The sequence below is a fragment of the Argentina anserina genome, chromosome 3, assembly GCF_933775445.1.
Source record: "Argentina anserina chromosome 3, drPotAnse1.1, whole genome shotgun sequence".
Classification (NCBI taxonomy): domain Eukaryota; kingdom Viridiplantae; phylum Streptophyta; class Magnoliopsida; order Rosales; family Rosaceae; genus Argentina; species Argentina anserina.
The window spans coordinates 19,371,437-19,388,240 of NC_065874.1; the positions used below are offsets into that span (position 1 = coordinate 19,371,437).

Below are 16,804 nucleotides of genomic sequence, written 5' to 3' on the forward strand. Positions count from 1 at the left end.
TTTCCTTTTTGCAAATTAGAAACTTTCCTAATCTAGTTGAGCTCATCTATTACATGTGTCTTTTTAAGACAACAATTGTCTAGATTAAGACATGAAATTCGAATGAATTATCTTTTACTCATGTTTTTCTTTTCTTATTTTCAGATTTGAAGAAATAATTCAAGGAGGGAATTAAGGAGGCCGTGTACTACATAGAGAAGGAGTCATATGCCGAGCTACCATTCAGGTTTTTAAGGGAGATTAATTTCAGAATTTTGGAGATAATATCTAGAGAAAAAGAAGGAGTTTCAGCCGTGCTATCCTTCTATTCAATCAAAGACAGCCGTGCCTTCCATTCAGCTAGGGTTGAGAGCCCATGCCGTGCAGCCCATGAGAGAATCAAGGAGATAAGAGCTTGTTCTACAAGGAAAAGAAGGGCAGCCATTCGATCCAAAAGAAGAGAAAAGATCCTAGCCGTGCATACATGGATCAGCCCATCCTAAACCCTAGCAGCCTCCTCCCTTGGTTCCTCTATATATAGCTCGGCCTCCCTTCATATTTTGGATCTCCATTCTCTCACAAAGCTAGCCGAATTGCTGCCCAAACACAACCAGAAAATTCAAGCCACAAAACTTTCATCCATCATCACCAAACCGTGCTCATCTTCCTCCTCTCCCAAATCGAATCCATTCTTGCCGAATCCTAGAAGGTTTCTAAAGTGTGATTCATCCATGGCTTGTAATTTTTCTTTTGGTTTTCTGCAATTTTCGATTTCATTGTATGAATTCTTGGATGTGATTTTCGGTTTTATATATGAAGAACATAAATTCAGACTTCTTTGGTTTTATGTTTTGATTGTATGAATTCATGAGATTTGTATGTTTGCTGTGTATAATGACATAGGGGCAGTAGGTTTCGAAATAATTTTAGGTTTTATTTCAATTAGTTCCTTGAACTTGTACATCTAAATCAATGCTTGAGGAAGCCAAGGCCATGGTTCTCCTAGGGTTGCGATTTAATTCACCAAAGTGTTCTTCGATTGAATATGCGCTTCGTGTTTCAATTATGGATACTTATATAGGGCTGTGATAGTTCTAGGAATTTGCATGTTTAATCAAGATGAGTGACGCCATGCTTGTGTAACATGTCTCCAATTCGACTTAACGTGCTTATGTGCTACTTTGTTGTTTAACTAGACGCTTCGTTATGTTGAACTCTCTTTAGCATATGTTTAGGATTGAACGCTTCGTTGATTCTAGATAAATAAGAAGTCTTAACGATTAGATGAACCGCTTCGGACTCTAATTAGAATTGGAATTGAAATGGACTTAAGAAGAATCGAAATAATTTGCTGCCTATATGTTATTCTATGCATGTCATACATGTTTCTTGAGTAGAATTCGTGTTTTGGTTATGTGATGAGTGGTTGATCAATTGTATATAAGTAATTTAGGATTTATTTTACGTTGTAGTTTTAGAATCCAAATCAAATCCCCCAATAACATGATAAGTGTTGAGGCCCTTTTGATTCCCCGGACTGAACGATCCCTGCTTATTCTATACTAACGATGATGTTTTTCAGGGTATTTTATAGACGTTCTAACAAAACGCTCTATCATTTTGGCGCCGTTGCCGGGGAATTGATTAATTCTCAATGCTTTGAAGTGTTAATCTTATGTTATATTGTGAATTGTATAAGTGTATATTGGTTTATATGTTTCTGTGAATAGTGATCGGAAATTTGGTTCCTGTGAATAGTAATTCGAAGGATTCGAAAAAAAAAAAAAAAAAAAAAAATTTGTGTGTGTGGAAAGTTGTTTTTTGTTATATTGTTGTAGTAGTATGCCTATAGGAAACTTGTTACACATAGTGAAATTTTTTTTTAGGGAAGCTAAATGTTTATTTATGCGAGGTTTATTGTAAGTTATAAGGTGAACGGAATAGGTAAAGTCCATTTTGTTAATACTAGCCTTAACCCTCCATTTGTACCTTGCAAAGGTCACTTGGGGTTGAGGGCGGCTTTTATTAACACTTTGGGGCCAGTCTAACACACAGTTATTCCGAGCTGAGTAAGGGGCTATGCTATTTTCATTACCCTGGTTCAAGGTTTACAAAATTGGATCTCAGAGGCCCATAGACTGACATACATCTCGGTGATGGAGTCGATTGGGAAAGCATCCTTTCGAGGTTGTGGCCCCCGTGGTGTCCAACAAATGAGTCTTGCCTTGTGACTATCTCTGATTCTAGCTATCAAGCCTTCTGAAACAAAGGAATGAGTTTGTGTCTAGACGACGTACTTAGGCCGCACGTCCACCTCACTTTATAACTTAGAAGATAACTTTGTATAAATAGATGTATATAGTTTCAAAAGAAAATGATGTTCTAATTTTTAAGGTATATCGGATAAAGCAAGACTCTTACCTTGGGCTGTTTCAGTCCATTGCACAGTTAGCTCCTCTGCTCCACGTACCTTAAAAGTTAGGATTGTGTGTGAATAAAATCAATTAGACTTAGTTATACTCCTACACTTGTAATTTTCGAAATATAGAAGAAAAGAAACAAAGAAAACGAAATTGAACAAAGATAGAAAGAGAGTGACGTTTTTTGTAAAGGAAGAGAACGAAAATTTGTAATTGAAAGGAAGAAGAAGTTTATATTTACTTATACTTGTATTTCATATGTTGTAGAGATACTAATATATATGTGTTCTTTTCAGGCTAATGAATGTCCAAGATTACTGGTTGGTCCGAAGAGATTAGTGCTCGCCTGAAAAGAATTCAGCCTCCATCTCAGTTCGATAACGTATCCATTGAATCAGATTCATTTCACGAAGAGAAAGAGTTTGGGTCCATTTCGCCATTTCCAAGTGCAACAAGTTGTAGTGGGCTCAATCCTTTGTTCTTTGAGGATCCGGAGTTAGAATTGTTGACAAGCCCATTTCCATTAGCCCAGTTGAATTTCGATCTACCCGATCCAAAACTTGAAAATCAAGAAGAAGTAATGGCATCAATTAGAGAACAAAATGGTCAAGTTGAAGGAGCAGTTGGTGGGACAGCGCCCTCTAACATTGCATATCCTGTTCCACAGGAGGGCAAGACTAGTGATTTCGTTTTGAAGAGTGGGTTTCTACATCATTTACCCAAGTTTCATGGTCTTTCTGGTGAGGATCCTAATCAACATCTCACCTTGTTCCAATTCAACTGTGAGACTATGTGCCCAAGAGGAGCAGACATTCAGATTGTGAAGATGCGAGCATTTCCTTACTCATTGGAGGACCGTGCTCAGAAATGGTTATTTGAGGTGCCAGCTGGTAGGATCACTTCTTGGACTACCATGGTGAACGAATTTCTATCCAAATACTTCCCATCTTCAAGAGTCACTCACATAAGGAAGCAGATCACTGGTATCAAGCAAGGCCCAGATGAGTCGTTTTACAACTACTATGAGAGATTCAGGTCTCTTATAGCATCATGTCCAGCTCATGGCATTAGGGAAGGTCTACTCCTTCAATACTTTTATGAAGGCCTTCTACAAATGGAAAGGGAGTTCCTTGATTCAGCTGCTGGTGGTTCGTTCTTGGACAAGAGCAATGTCATGGCAAAAGATCTTTTGGAGAAGAGAGCAATGAACAACCAACAGTTTGGGACATCTGCAAGTGCTACAAGGCAGGTGCATGAGACTCACTCCAGTTCAAACTCTGCTCTAGAGGACAAGGTAGACAAGTTGTCCAAGATGATGAGCCATTTCATGAAGTCTAGTGGAGCTCAAGTCTGTGGGATATGTACGGAGGGGCACCCTACTGATCAGTGTCCTCAAGTTGCATCTAATGGAGGGTATGAAGAAGTCAATGCCCTTGGTTATCAAGGAGGTCAGAGGTACAACCCATATTCAAATACCTACAATCCTGGCCTACGTGATCATCCTAACTTTCGATGGTCCAACAATGAAAATGTACTAAGGCCACATCAGAATCAAATGCAATTTGGGCCTCGTCCGGGTGGTTTGTTTAGACCACAAGCTCCACTACTCAATGTACCACCTCCAAATGTGGCTGCTACTCCGAATTATGATGAGTTGTTGAAATCCTTAGCTGCTGGGCAAAGTCAGTTGAACACCGTTACTCAAACTTTGGTGGTGGGTCAACAAGCAAATAGCAAGGACATTGCGGAGCTGAAAACGCATATGGGCCAAGTAGTGGACTTCATGGGCCGATTTTCTGAGCAAGGGAAGCTGCCTAGTGGTGTCATACCCAACCCAAGAAATGAGCAAGCCCAAGCTATCATAACAAGGAGTGGGCTTGAGCTAAAGGAGAGCCGAAATGTTGCAAAGAAGGCCCATACGGCCCATGAGCATGAAAGTGACGAAATTCCTATGATGATGGACTTGGAGAAGGATCCAGCTACCTCCAAGAAGGAGATGGTGCCGCCCCATGATGCACCCAAAGGTACAATTCCTAACTCAAGTGATTTAGTTAAGACTAATCCTGTTTCGTGTGTACCTTTCCCTTCTAGGTTTGCAAAGAGCAAGAAGGATAAATCAGATGAGGAGGTATTGGAAGTCTTTAGGAAGGTGGAAGTTAACCTTCCTTTGTTGGAGTGCATCAAGCAAATTCCCAAGTATGCGAAATTTCTTAAGGAGCTTTGCACTTCAAGAAGGAAGAGTAGGGAGGAGAAGGTAGTGAAGATGAATGAGACAGTTTCAGCTGTCATCCAAAGGAAGCTACCCCCTAAGATGAAGGACCCCGGAAGTTTCTCTGTCCCATGCAAAATTGGTAACACGTTATTTGAAAATGTTATGCTTGATCTAGGTGCCTCAATAAATGTTATGCCATATAATGTTTATCAATCACTAGGATTAGGACCTTTAAAGAATGATAACGTGATTATTCAATTAGCTGATCGATCTAACAAGTACCCTAAGGGGTATGTTGAGGATGTCCTTGTGCAGGTCAGTCACCTTATTTTCCCTGCAGATTTTTATGTGCTAGACATGGAGGTATCACCCTTGGAGACAACTTCACTGCTTTTGGGGAGACCGTTCAAGAGAACTGCTAGGACATGCATCGATGTGGCCAATGGGAGTTTATCAATGGAATTTGATGGAGATGTTATCAGTTTCAATGTTTTTGAGGCTATGAAATACCCAGTTTCTGACCTTAACTCGTGCTTTGCTATTGATGTTGTTGAATCTATTGCACAGGTTATGTCAGAAACGTTGGAAGCATAGCAATTAGCTATGGAGCAAGGGGCCGGATTTGACAAGCATGGGGACCGTGTCCCAAGAGAGGAGTGGGCTGATCTTGAGCCCAAGATTTTCGAAATTCTTTGTGAGCTTGAAGCTCAACCGTTCAAAAGGTATCCCTCTTTCTTGTCAATTCCCATTTCCACTAACAAATTGTTACCATCTGTGGTTCAGGCCCCAAAGTTAGATTTGAAGCAGCTTCCAGATCATTTGAAGTATGTGTACCTTGGAAAGGATGATACTCTACCAGTTATTGTGTCATCAACGCTGAGTGAGCAGCCGGAAGCTAGATTGATTGATGTGCTTAAGAGAAACAAGACCGCTATTGGATGGACTTTGGCGGATATCAAGGGAATCAGCCCTACAACTTGTGTTCATAGGATCTTATTAGAGGATGGCGCCAAGCCTACACGTGATGCTCAAAGGAGATTGCACCCACCAATGATGAAAATTGTGAAAGATGAGGTGATCAAGCTGCTTGATTGTGGAGTGATCTATCCCATCTCGGACAGTCGGTGGATTTCGCCAGTGCAAGTTGTGCCTAAGAAGAGTGGGGTGACTGTTGTGAAAAATGAGGCGAATGAGTTAGTACCCCAGAGATTGGTGACCGGTCATAGGATGTGCATTGATTATAGGAAGCTGAATGCTACAACACGCAAGGATCACATGCCTTTGCCGTTCATGGACCAGATGTTGGAAAGATTAGCCGGGCACGAGTTCTTTTGTTTCTAGATGGGTATAGTGGCTACAACCAGATATGCATTCATCCGGAAGATCAAGAGAAAACGACATTTACATGTCCATTTGGCACTTTTGCATATCGACGCATGCCCTTTGGGTTGTGCAACGCACCAGGTACGTTTCAGCGATGTATGCTTGCTATTTTCTCTGATTTTATCGAAAATATCATTGAAGTTTTTATGGATGACTTTAGTGTTTATGGTAAAAACTTTGATGCATGTTTAGAGAATTTAGAGTTAATATTGAAAAGGTGTGTAGAAACTAACCTTGTGCTTAATTGGGAAAAATGCCACTTCATGGTTAATCAAGGGATAGTTTTGGGACATATTGTATCTGCTAAGGGTATTCAGGTAGACAAGGCTAAGGTTGCTATTGTGCATCACTTACCCTCTCCCACAACTGTGAGAGAGGTTCGTTCTTTCCTTGGTCATGCAGGATTTTATAGGAGATTCATCAAGGATTTTTCCATGGTGGCGAGACCTATGTGTACCCTATTGCAGAAGGATATGCCGTTCATATGGGATGATGCATGTGAAAAAGCGTTTGTGAAGTTGAAGGAGTTGTTGACTAGTGCACCCATCATTTGTCCTCCGGATTGGAACCTGCCCTTTGAGTTGATGTGTGATGCTTCGGATTATGCAGTTGGGGCGGTGTTGGGCCAAAGAAGAGAAAAGAAGTCCGTAGTGATCTACTATGCGTCTAGGACTCTTAATGAGGCCCAGATGAATTATTCGACTACGGAAAAAGAACTTTTGGCTGTAATATTTGCTTTAGACAAATTTCGATCATATCTTTTGCATTCTAAAGTTGTTGTGTATTCTGACCATGCAGCGTTAAGGTATTTGATGACAAAGAAGGATGCTAAGCCCAGATTGATCCGATGGATTCTATTGATTCAAGAGTTTGACCTTGAGATTCGAGACAAGAAGGGAAGTGAGAATGTGGTGGCTGATCATTTGAGTAGGATCGTGCGAGATGAGGAAAGAGAGCCACTACGTGAGACTTTCCCAGATGAGCAACTCTTTGGGATAGAGGTAAGTGTGTCTTGGTATGCCGATATTGTCAACTATTTAGTTACTAAGGACTTTCCTAGTACACTTTCGCATGCTAATAAGGCTAAATTAAAGAAAATGGCTAGATACTATATTTGGGATGAACCATATTTATGGAAACAATGTAGTGATCAAGTCATTAGGAGATGTGTCCCAGAGAATGAGCATAGGTCGATTCTTAACTTCTGTCATAGTGAGGCATGTGGAGGTCATTTTGGGCCTCGTAGAACAGCTTTAAAGGTGTTGGAATGTGGTTTCTATTGGCCTTCTATTTTCAAGGATGCATATTTGTTTTGTGTTTCTTGTGATAGGTGTCAACGGACTGGTAATATTGGTAAGAGAGATCAAATGCCCTTATCCCCCATTATAATTGTCGAAATTTTTGATGTGTGGGGCATTGATTTCATGGGTCCATTTCCTTCATCTAGAGGTTTCTTGTACATCTTGTTAGCTGTTGATTATGTGTCGAAGTGGGTGGAAGCAAAGGCCACCCGAACTAATGATTCGAAAGTGGTTGCAGGTTTCTTGAGAACTAACATATTCTGCAGGTTTGGAGTACCAAGAGTTTTGATAAGTGATGGAGGTTCTCATTTCTGCAACCGGACTATTGAGGCATTGCTTAAGAAGTATGGAGTAACCCACAAGGTTTCGACACCATATCATCCTCAAACAAGTGGCATGGCAGAAGTGTCCAACAGAGAGATCAAGGGAATTCTGGAGAAAACTGTAGGTCCAACAAGGAAGGATTGGAGTGATCGATTAGATGATGCATTATGGGCCTACAGGACTGCGTACAAGACGCCTATTGGGATGTCACCATTCAGATTGGTGTATGGGAAGGCATGTCACCTTCCAGTGGAGTTAGAGCACAGAGCATGGTGGGCGGTGAAGACATTCAACATGGACAAGGATGCAGCTGGTCTTCATAGGAAATTGCAGCTCAATGAGCTTGAGGAGATACGAAATGACGCCTATGATGCTGCATGGATTTACAAGGAGAAAACGAGAGCTTATCATGACAAGATGATTCGTGGGAAAGAGTTTGTAGTTGGTCAAAAAGTTCTTTTATTCCATTCTAGACTTAAACTTTTTCCTGGAAAATTACGTTCTCGTTGGGTTGGTCCATTTGTTGTTACTAATGTGTTTGCTCATGGTGCTATTGAAATTAAGAGTGATAAAACAGGTCAGACGTTCAAGGTGAATGGGCATCGACTTAAGCCCTACTATGAACCTTTTGAGGAGCACACGTATGAGGAGACGAGTGTGAGAGATGCGCCAAAAGATGTATGAGCATGAGAGAGTCTAGGCTGAGAGACTTTAAAACTCAAGCGCTGCATGGGAGGCAACCCATTTCAACCGTACCTGTGGAGGAGTCGTCTACGGGAGTTTGCATTTTCTTATCCCTTCACTCTTATGGTTGAATTGTATATGTATTGATGTGTTATCTTAGTCTATACTTATGAATTACATTCTGATTATTGAGCTTACATTGAGGACAATGTAATTTTCTAAGTGTGGGGTAGGGTTGCATGATCATTGTTTGCTGATTTTTGCTTTGTTTTCATGTTAAAAAACGAAAAAAGAAAGAAAAAATTCGAAAAAATGTTAGAAAATTCGAAAAAAAATGTGTTGTTTTGAGTCTTAGGATGCCCCTAAAGTCTAGGATGATTATGTCTCTAAATGCATAGATGATGGTTTTGCATTTCATAAGAATTGAATTGTAAGTTTCATTGATAATGTGGATTTGGTATGAACATGTGAGATTTTGATTGAATGTAATATGACATACATGTTTGGTTAGTTTAAGTCCATAACAACCTATGAGTTTTTGAGCCTATATATGCTTTCTTCTTGAGTGATAATATGAACTTTCGTGGTTGTTTTGTGAACCTCATTATTCTTTGCATATTCAATGACTATGTGCCATAGCTTTTAATGGACTCTAGAATTTACTAGAACTCATCTTTTGTGATTGTTGAAACTTTTAAGTCATAAAATGCTCTGATTTTGAAAGGGATTTATGGATCATTTCTAGGATTACCACCACTTTAGCCAAACAGCCATGTATCCCTATATGTGCCCTGTTTGGGACCCCTTAGTTGAACCCCAATTGAGCCTACATTGAGCCTTTTCTTCATCACCTATGTTATCTCCATGCTTAGTATAGTTATCTCTACCTTGTCCTATAGACTTGGCAGAACTATTTTTGAGATGATGTTGTGATGATGCATGAAATAAGTGTGGGGTGGAAGACATGAGAAAAGAAAATATGAACAAGCTTTTAAGCAAATGCCGAAAAAAAGAAAAGAAAAAAATGATGATGAATGAAAAAATGATGAGATCGGCAATACATGAAAAGGAAAGAAAAGATGTTGTCTTCCATTTGTGATTTGGAGTTGAGTTGAATTGAAGGTCTAAAAATGTTTATTTGACCTTTGTCCATGTTCACTTTGTGGTTAAAATGATGTTTGGGCCCAACTTGTTATATTTGGCCCTTGATGGTGTGTGGTGTTATAAGGATGATGTTTACTCTGCTAAGTCTATAGGATTACCTTTGTAATTCCTTGATATTCCATGCCTTTAGCTAAGCCTAACCATTCACCCTTATCAAATGATCCTAATGATTCTTAAAATGAGCAAATCTTGGTTTGTGGAGACGATCACAAGAGTTGAGCATATGGTTTTGGTCCATTTGTGCACTTAGTTGTTAAATGAGGTTTTCCTTTTGTTATTCACAAAGTGCTTTCATTTAATGAAATATGCAAGTTATTTGATGCTTTATTATCCTTTCTCTTGCATATGCTTGTGTGTGAATCATAACCATGAATCTGAGTGAAAAGAAGAGAGTATGCCTTGTGAGGAGGATTGGATTGACTAAACATGTTATGTGCCTATTGTCTCATTTCTTACTTATTCATACTATGAAACATGTTTATGAAACTTGGAATTTATGTGCTTACATTCAAATGCTTAAACTTGAAAGCTATGTGTTTTGAGATTCTGAGACAATCATTTAGGGGCAATAGTGTTTTGTGTTGTTTTGTTTTGTTTTGCTAAGGGACTAGCAAAAGCCAAGTGTGGGGTAGTGATAGGAGCACTTTGTGCTACGTTCTTAATATGTTTTTACCTCTATTTGTACTTTGCTTAACCCTTATTGTTGTAATATCGAGTCATTGAGTCACAATAGGAGTCTTGGATGGTTATGGATGTGTTTTTGTGCTTAAACGAGTTTAAAACGAAGAATTGGTCTAGAGTCCTAGTTTGAGTAGGAATCCTTATAGGACTAGGAAACCTAGTTGAATTAGGAGTCTTCATCTTTCTACGTTTTGGTCGCATTGGCGATATCTTGAGAGTCATGTTTGCACTAGGAATCCTTGTTAGACTAGGAAACGTACCATTTTGGAAAGTCCTACTTGAACTCAAACTCTCATTACGAAACTTTCCTAAATGAACTTCCTTGTTCTAGTAACTTCCTTATTCTAGTAAGTTTCCTTTTTGCAAATTAGAAACTTTCCTAATCTAGTTGAGCTCATCTATTACATGTGTCTTTTTAAGACAACAATTGTCTAGATTAAGACATGAAATTCGAATGAATTATCTTTTACTCATGTTTTTCTTTTCTTATTTTCAGATTTGAAGAGATAATTCAAGGAGGGAATTAAGGAGGCCGTGTACTACATAGAGAAGGAGTCATATGCCGAGCTACCATTCAGGTTTTTAAGGGAGATTAATTTCAGAATTTTGAAGATAATATCTAGAGAAAAAGAAGGAGTTTCAGCCGTGCTATCCTTCTATTCAATCAAAGACAGCCGTGCCTTCCATTCAGCTAGGGTTGAGAGCCCATGCCGTGCAGCCCATGAGAGAATCAAGGAGATAAGAGCTTGTTCTACAAGGAAAAGAAGGGCAGCCATTCGATCCAAAAGAAGAGAAAAGATCCTAGCCGTGCATACATGGATCAGCCCATCCTAAACCCTAGCAGCATCCTCCCTTGGTTCCTCTATATATAGCTCGGCCTCCCTTCATATTTTGGATCTCCATTCTCTCACAAAGCTAGCCGAATTGCTGCCCAAACACAACCAGAAAATTCAAGCCACAAAACTTTCATCCATCATCACCAAACCGTGCTCATCTTCCTCCTCTCCCAAATCGAATCCATTCTTGCCGAATCCTAGAAGGTTTCTAAAGTGTGATTCATCCATGGCTTGTAATTTTTCTTTTGGTTTTCTGCAATTTTCGATTTCATTGTATGAATTCTTGGATGTGATTTTCGGTTTTATATATGAAGAACATAAATTCAGACTTCTTTGGTTTTATGTTTTGATTGTATGAATTCATGAGATTTGTATGTTTGCTGTGTATAATGACATAGGGGCAGTAGGTTTCGAAATAATTTTAGGTTTTATTTCAATTAGTTCCTTGAACTTGTACATCTAAATCAATGCTTGAGGAAGCCAAGGCCATGGTTCTCCTAGGGTTGCGATTTAATTCACCAAAGTGTTCTTCGATTGAATATGCGCTTCGTGTTTCAATTATGGATACTTATATAGGGCTGTGATAGTTCTAGGAATTTGCATGTTTAATCAAGATGAGTGACGCCATGCTTGTGTAACATGTCTCCAATTCGACTTAACGTGCTTATGTGCTACTTTGTTGTTTAACTAGACGCTTCGTTATGTTGAACTCTCTTTAGCATATGTTTAGGATTGAACGCTTCGTTGATTCTAGATAAATAAGAAGTCTTAACGATTAGATGAACCGCTTCGGACTCTAATTAGAATTGGAATTGAAATGGACTTAAGAAGAATCGAAATAATTTGCTGCCTATATGTTATTCTATGCATGTCATACATGTTTCTTGAGTAGAATTCGTGTTTTGGTTATGTGATGAGTGGTTGATCAATTGTATATAAGTAATTTAGGATTTATTTTACGTTGTAGTTTTAGAATCCAAATCAAATCCCCCAATAACATGATAAGTGTTGAGGCCCTTTTGATTCCCCGGACTGAACGATCCCTGCTTATTCTATACTAACGATGATGTTTTTCAGGGTATTTTATAGACGTTCTAACGAACGCTCTATCATTGAGCTAGGATTCCTTACTCGACTATGACTCTACTTTCCTATTTTTATTCTTTCCTATTCCTTAATCGACGATTTCTTTTCAGGAAAGACAAATCATATTTGGAAAGGAAGAAGAGATGTCGAGATGCATTCCTAGTGAGACAAGGAAATCATGTTCGAGTTGAAGAAGGAGAAGAGGAGGCCGGCCTAGCTACCCCTAGTTGGACCAAGAATGATGCCGTGCAGCCCTTATGTGGTCTCCCTATTGGACTTGGTTTCCTACATCAAGTTGGATATGGAGTACATGAATCAAAATCCATAACAAAGAGGATTTCAGCTTCCCAATTGGTTTCTATCTCCTAAATAGGACGGCAAGAGGCTTCAATAAACTCCTATATATAGAGGCTCGGCCTCCCCATATATTCATCATCAACCTTGCACACAAGCACAAGCCATAGCTCTGCCGAAACACTCTTCCATCCTCCAAGAAATCCTAAAACTGAAATTCATCCTTTTCCACCCTTTGGATTCGAAGCAAGTAGCCTAGGATCTGCGTTTGCTTGGAATAAACCCCGTAGGATTATTTCAAAGTGTAACTCTATGATCTTCATGTTTTATTTCGGTTTTATGTTTTCTTGTTCTTGGATGATTTCTTTTTTTGTTTTGTTAAAGGTTAATTCAATCTTGTCTATGAGATAGTTGTGGCTTTCGAATTGTGTATGAATCAAAGATTTCGATTTCTTTTCAATGATTTCTGTTTTGATGCCGTGAGTTATTGTTTTATGTTCTTGATCAAATTTCAATGTGTTCTTATATTGCATGTGTGATTAAGACAAGTAGTTGATGTTGCATATGTTAATCATTCAAAGTTAGTAACGATTATGACACAAGTAGTGGAGTAATTGTTCTTTGGGTTTTCCACCGATTTTTGACTCTAAGTCCGACATTGGATATGTGCTTAAAACATGTTGATTTCTCTATGTGATATGTAATTGCATGATGAATTAGTATGTTAGATTTCGTAGCAAGACAAGTAGTTAAGCTCGAATGTATCCATGTATTAGGAACCAAGTAGGAACTTGATGCATGATCGAACTTAGTTTGAACCATGATACCTACGGCATGAACATGAATGAGAAGGGAATTCGATGGATTTGTTCTTACATGATTTGTTTGGTAATTGTTTATGTATTGGTTGGTTGATCACATGTATATATTAGTTTAAGTTTTATTTACTGTTTTTACAACTCAATCCGAAACTTATATATCAACTTTTTATACCTTTATGAATTCGTGTTAAGTGTTGTGATCCTAAGCCCTGGCTGGATCCCCGGTTTGTAAACGATACCCTCTTGCTTTATACTACTAATGATGTGTACAGGGTTAAATATTGATGTCGAGTAATCGAGCAGTCATCATGTTCGTGCAGTTCTTATGAAGGGGCGGCCCAACAAGATGGGGACCTCCTTGTCATCTGCCTCAGTGGGCTCTATGTCAATGACATAGAAGTCTGCAGGGAAAATTAAGCTCGAAACCTGCACAAGAACATCTTCAACATAGCCCAAAGAGACTTTGTTGGAATAATCAGCCAATCAAATCACAACATTGTCACGTTTCAAATCACCTAGACCTAGGTCTACATAGATATAATACGGCATTACATGAATAGATGCACCTAAGCCTAGAATTATCTTTTCAAATGTCATATTTCCGATTGTACAAGGGATAGAAAAACTCCCTGGATCCTTAAGCTTTGGTGGTTGGAGCACGGCAGAAACCGTCTCACTCATTGTGGCAACCTCCTTCTCTCGAGTCATCCTCTTGTTGGTGCACAATTCTTTTAAGAACTTAGCATACCTAGGATTCTGTTGTATGCATTCAGTAAGAGGCATATTCACTTCCACCTTCTTGAAAATGTCGAGCATGGCTTGATCAGAGTCATTCTTCTTTTGCTTTGCAAATCTACTAGGGAATGGAACACGAGAAGGATCATTAGTTGACACCAAACCACTAGAGTTAGGATCCTTACCTTTGTCATGCACGGCATGATCCACTTGGGATAGAGGCACAGCATCATTAGCCTTAGAGGAGGCAGGGTCCTTCTCTAAGTCCTTGACATTGAAACTCTCGACTTCTTGTCCTTTAGAAGGCACGGCCTTCTTCTTTTGCTGCAATGGAGCATCCAAGATCCTCCCACTTCTTGTAATCATGGCCTTCACGTTAGGATTAGGCTCAGTTTGGCTCGGCAACTTTCCTCCCTCATGGATCTTCAAGTGCTTGAATTCGATCCTTGAGCTCTTGTGTTCTCTTAGATATTTCGGACATGCATAGTTCCTGTGACACGAAAGTTAAAGAGTTGGCATTGAAGAATACACAATGAACACATAAAATTCGTGTCTTCCCTTAATCATACACACGCACACTTTATGGGAAGGGCACGGCAACTATGTTGTCAAGTTTACAAAGAGTTAGTTCTTTACGTTTACAAAAGTTCATACAATTCACAACTTCTTTTTGTCATTTTAATGATTGAACGATCGATTGATTCTAAGTTGTAAACCAAGGTTGACGTGCGGCCTAAGTATAGATGCCTAGACACAAGATCAAGTCTTTGTTTCAGAAGGCCGTGTAGCTCAATTAGAGATAGTGAACATGGTAGGACTCATTTGTTGAGCTACGGAGAGCGAACTCCCTATCGACTCCATCACCGAGATGTATGTCAGTCAGTAGTTCTCTGAGATCCAATTTTGGTCCCATGCACCAGAGTAATAAAAGAGCGTGCCCCTTACTCAGCTGGACTTAACCTTGTGTGTTAGACAAATCTCCAAGTGTTAATAAAAGCCGCCCTCGACCTCATACAAACCCGAGAGCTAGCATGAAGGTTAAGGCTAATATTAACAAAAGGGACATTACCTATTCCGTTCGATTTACAACCTACAACAATCATTCACTCAAGCACCAAAACAACAACCTAAGATATATTTACTACATGAAACAAGATAAGAATATACAAATGTACAATATAGACAATGAATTCGCAATTAAAAGTTAGGGATCCATCTCTATGGATCCCCGGCAACGGCGCCATTTGATGATTGCTCGATTACTCGACATCAATATTTAACCATGTACGCATCATTAGTAGTATAAAGCAAGAGGGTATCGTTCACAACCCGGAGATCCAGCCAGGGCTTAGGATCACAACACTTAACACGAATTCATAAAGATATAAAAGAGTTTGATATATAGGTTCAGATTGAGTTATAAAAACAGTAAATGAAATCTAAACTATTATATACATGTGATCAACCAACCAACACATAAACAATCACCAAAACAACTCACATAAAGAAATCGAAACAAGTTCTATATCTATCTTGAGAATCATGCCGAGACCTCCTTATAAACACTTAAGGTTGGATCATGCAATTAGGGTTCTAAGCAGTAACCTAAACACATAGACACTTTACACATGCGATTAATACCAAGCAGCCATAATCGAAATCTAACATGTTCATCTTCATCATGTAATTCCAAAGCCATGCACATTGAATTCATTAAGCATGTCACCTACTTAACCAACAATCATGCAATTCGAAAATCACATAGAAAAGAGTAAACATGTTCTTAGCATAAGTCTTTAATCCAACAACCTAAATATCATGCTACAAGCATAGTCATAACACTTAGGAATCGAAATTGTTCATACATAGTACACGGCAGAAACCACAAACAGAAAATCCATAAAACCAAAACATAAATTCGAATCTTTATATAAATTGAATCAAGTAGCTATTTCATAGACAAAATTGAAACAAGATTACACTACACAAATCGCAAGCTCATCCAAGAACAATAAAAACCTAAAAACCGAATTGAAACAAAGAGTGAATCATGGTTACACTTTATAAATCAAGCAATTCCACAAGTATAGCCGATATACTAGAAATTTCGGCATTGTCTCCCTTGAAATTAGCTAACCCAACCTGCACAAAAGACACTCTCAATATGTCAATCAAACCTCAACACCTGGAGCCACCATACTCCCCAAACTTTCAACTCCACAAACACAATTCAAAAATATAATTCAGAAAGTATGACGAAGTATGCCTGAAACGACCCGACCCAAAACTAATATATTTACGCGTTAAAATCCAATTATAACAAGCAAACTAATATCTAATCTAAAATAATTGTGGCTGCACCCAAACCTTGGTTGGCCTGCCTACGTACCCTTTATAAGGGATCAAGCCATTCGTAGTTCAACTGTTCACCAAGCCAAACACTCTAACGTATTGAAACCACAGAACCCACACATTTACCACAAACCTACCATATTCACCATAACAACGTAAACCTCATAACCATTCTAATTTGTATCACAAACACATCACAACCAACACACATAGTTAATAAAAAATATAACCATCATTCATCAAGTACACAACACCATATCCATTATCAATCAATACAAATACATAGCAGCCAACCTTATATTAATAAAATGCTTACGGCAATAATATTTTAATCCTACCAACGATAATCTAGATCAACAACCTCATACGATAATCAAATTTAACGATTAATATGTCAATAAGTTCGTATCAACGCATCTTATTCAATGGAAAAACTCACTGTTCCAAAAACTCCCACACGCGCCACCCTTTCCAACCACTCCAAATTGACTCGACACCAACATCAAAGTTGTAGATCACATCAAGATAGACA

The 16,804-nt window shown here is 38.8% G+C and overlaps 1 pseudogene; it reads left to right on the forward strand.

Moving 5' to 3' along the window:
* The first annotated feature begins 4,356 nt into the window (after positions 1-4,356).
* LOC126787230 (uncharacterized) overlaps positions 4,357-16,804 on the forward strand; it is a 191,615-nt pseudogene continuing 179,167 nt past the window's right edge.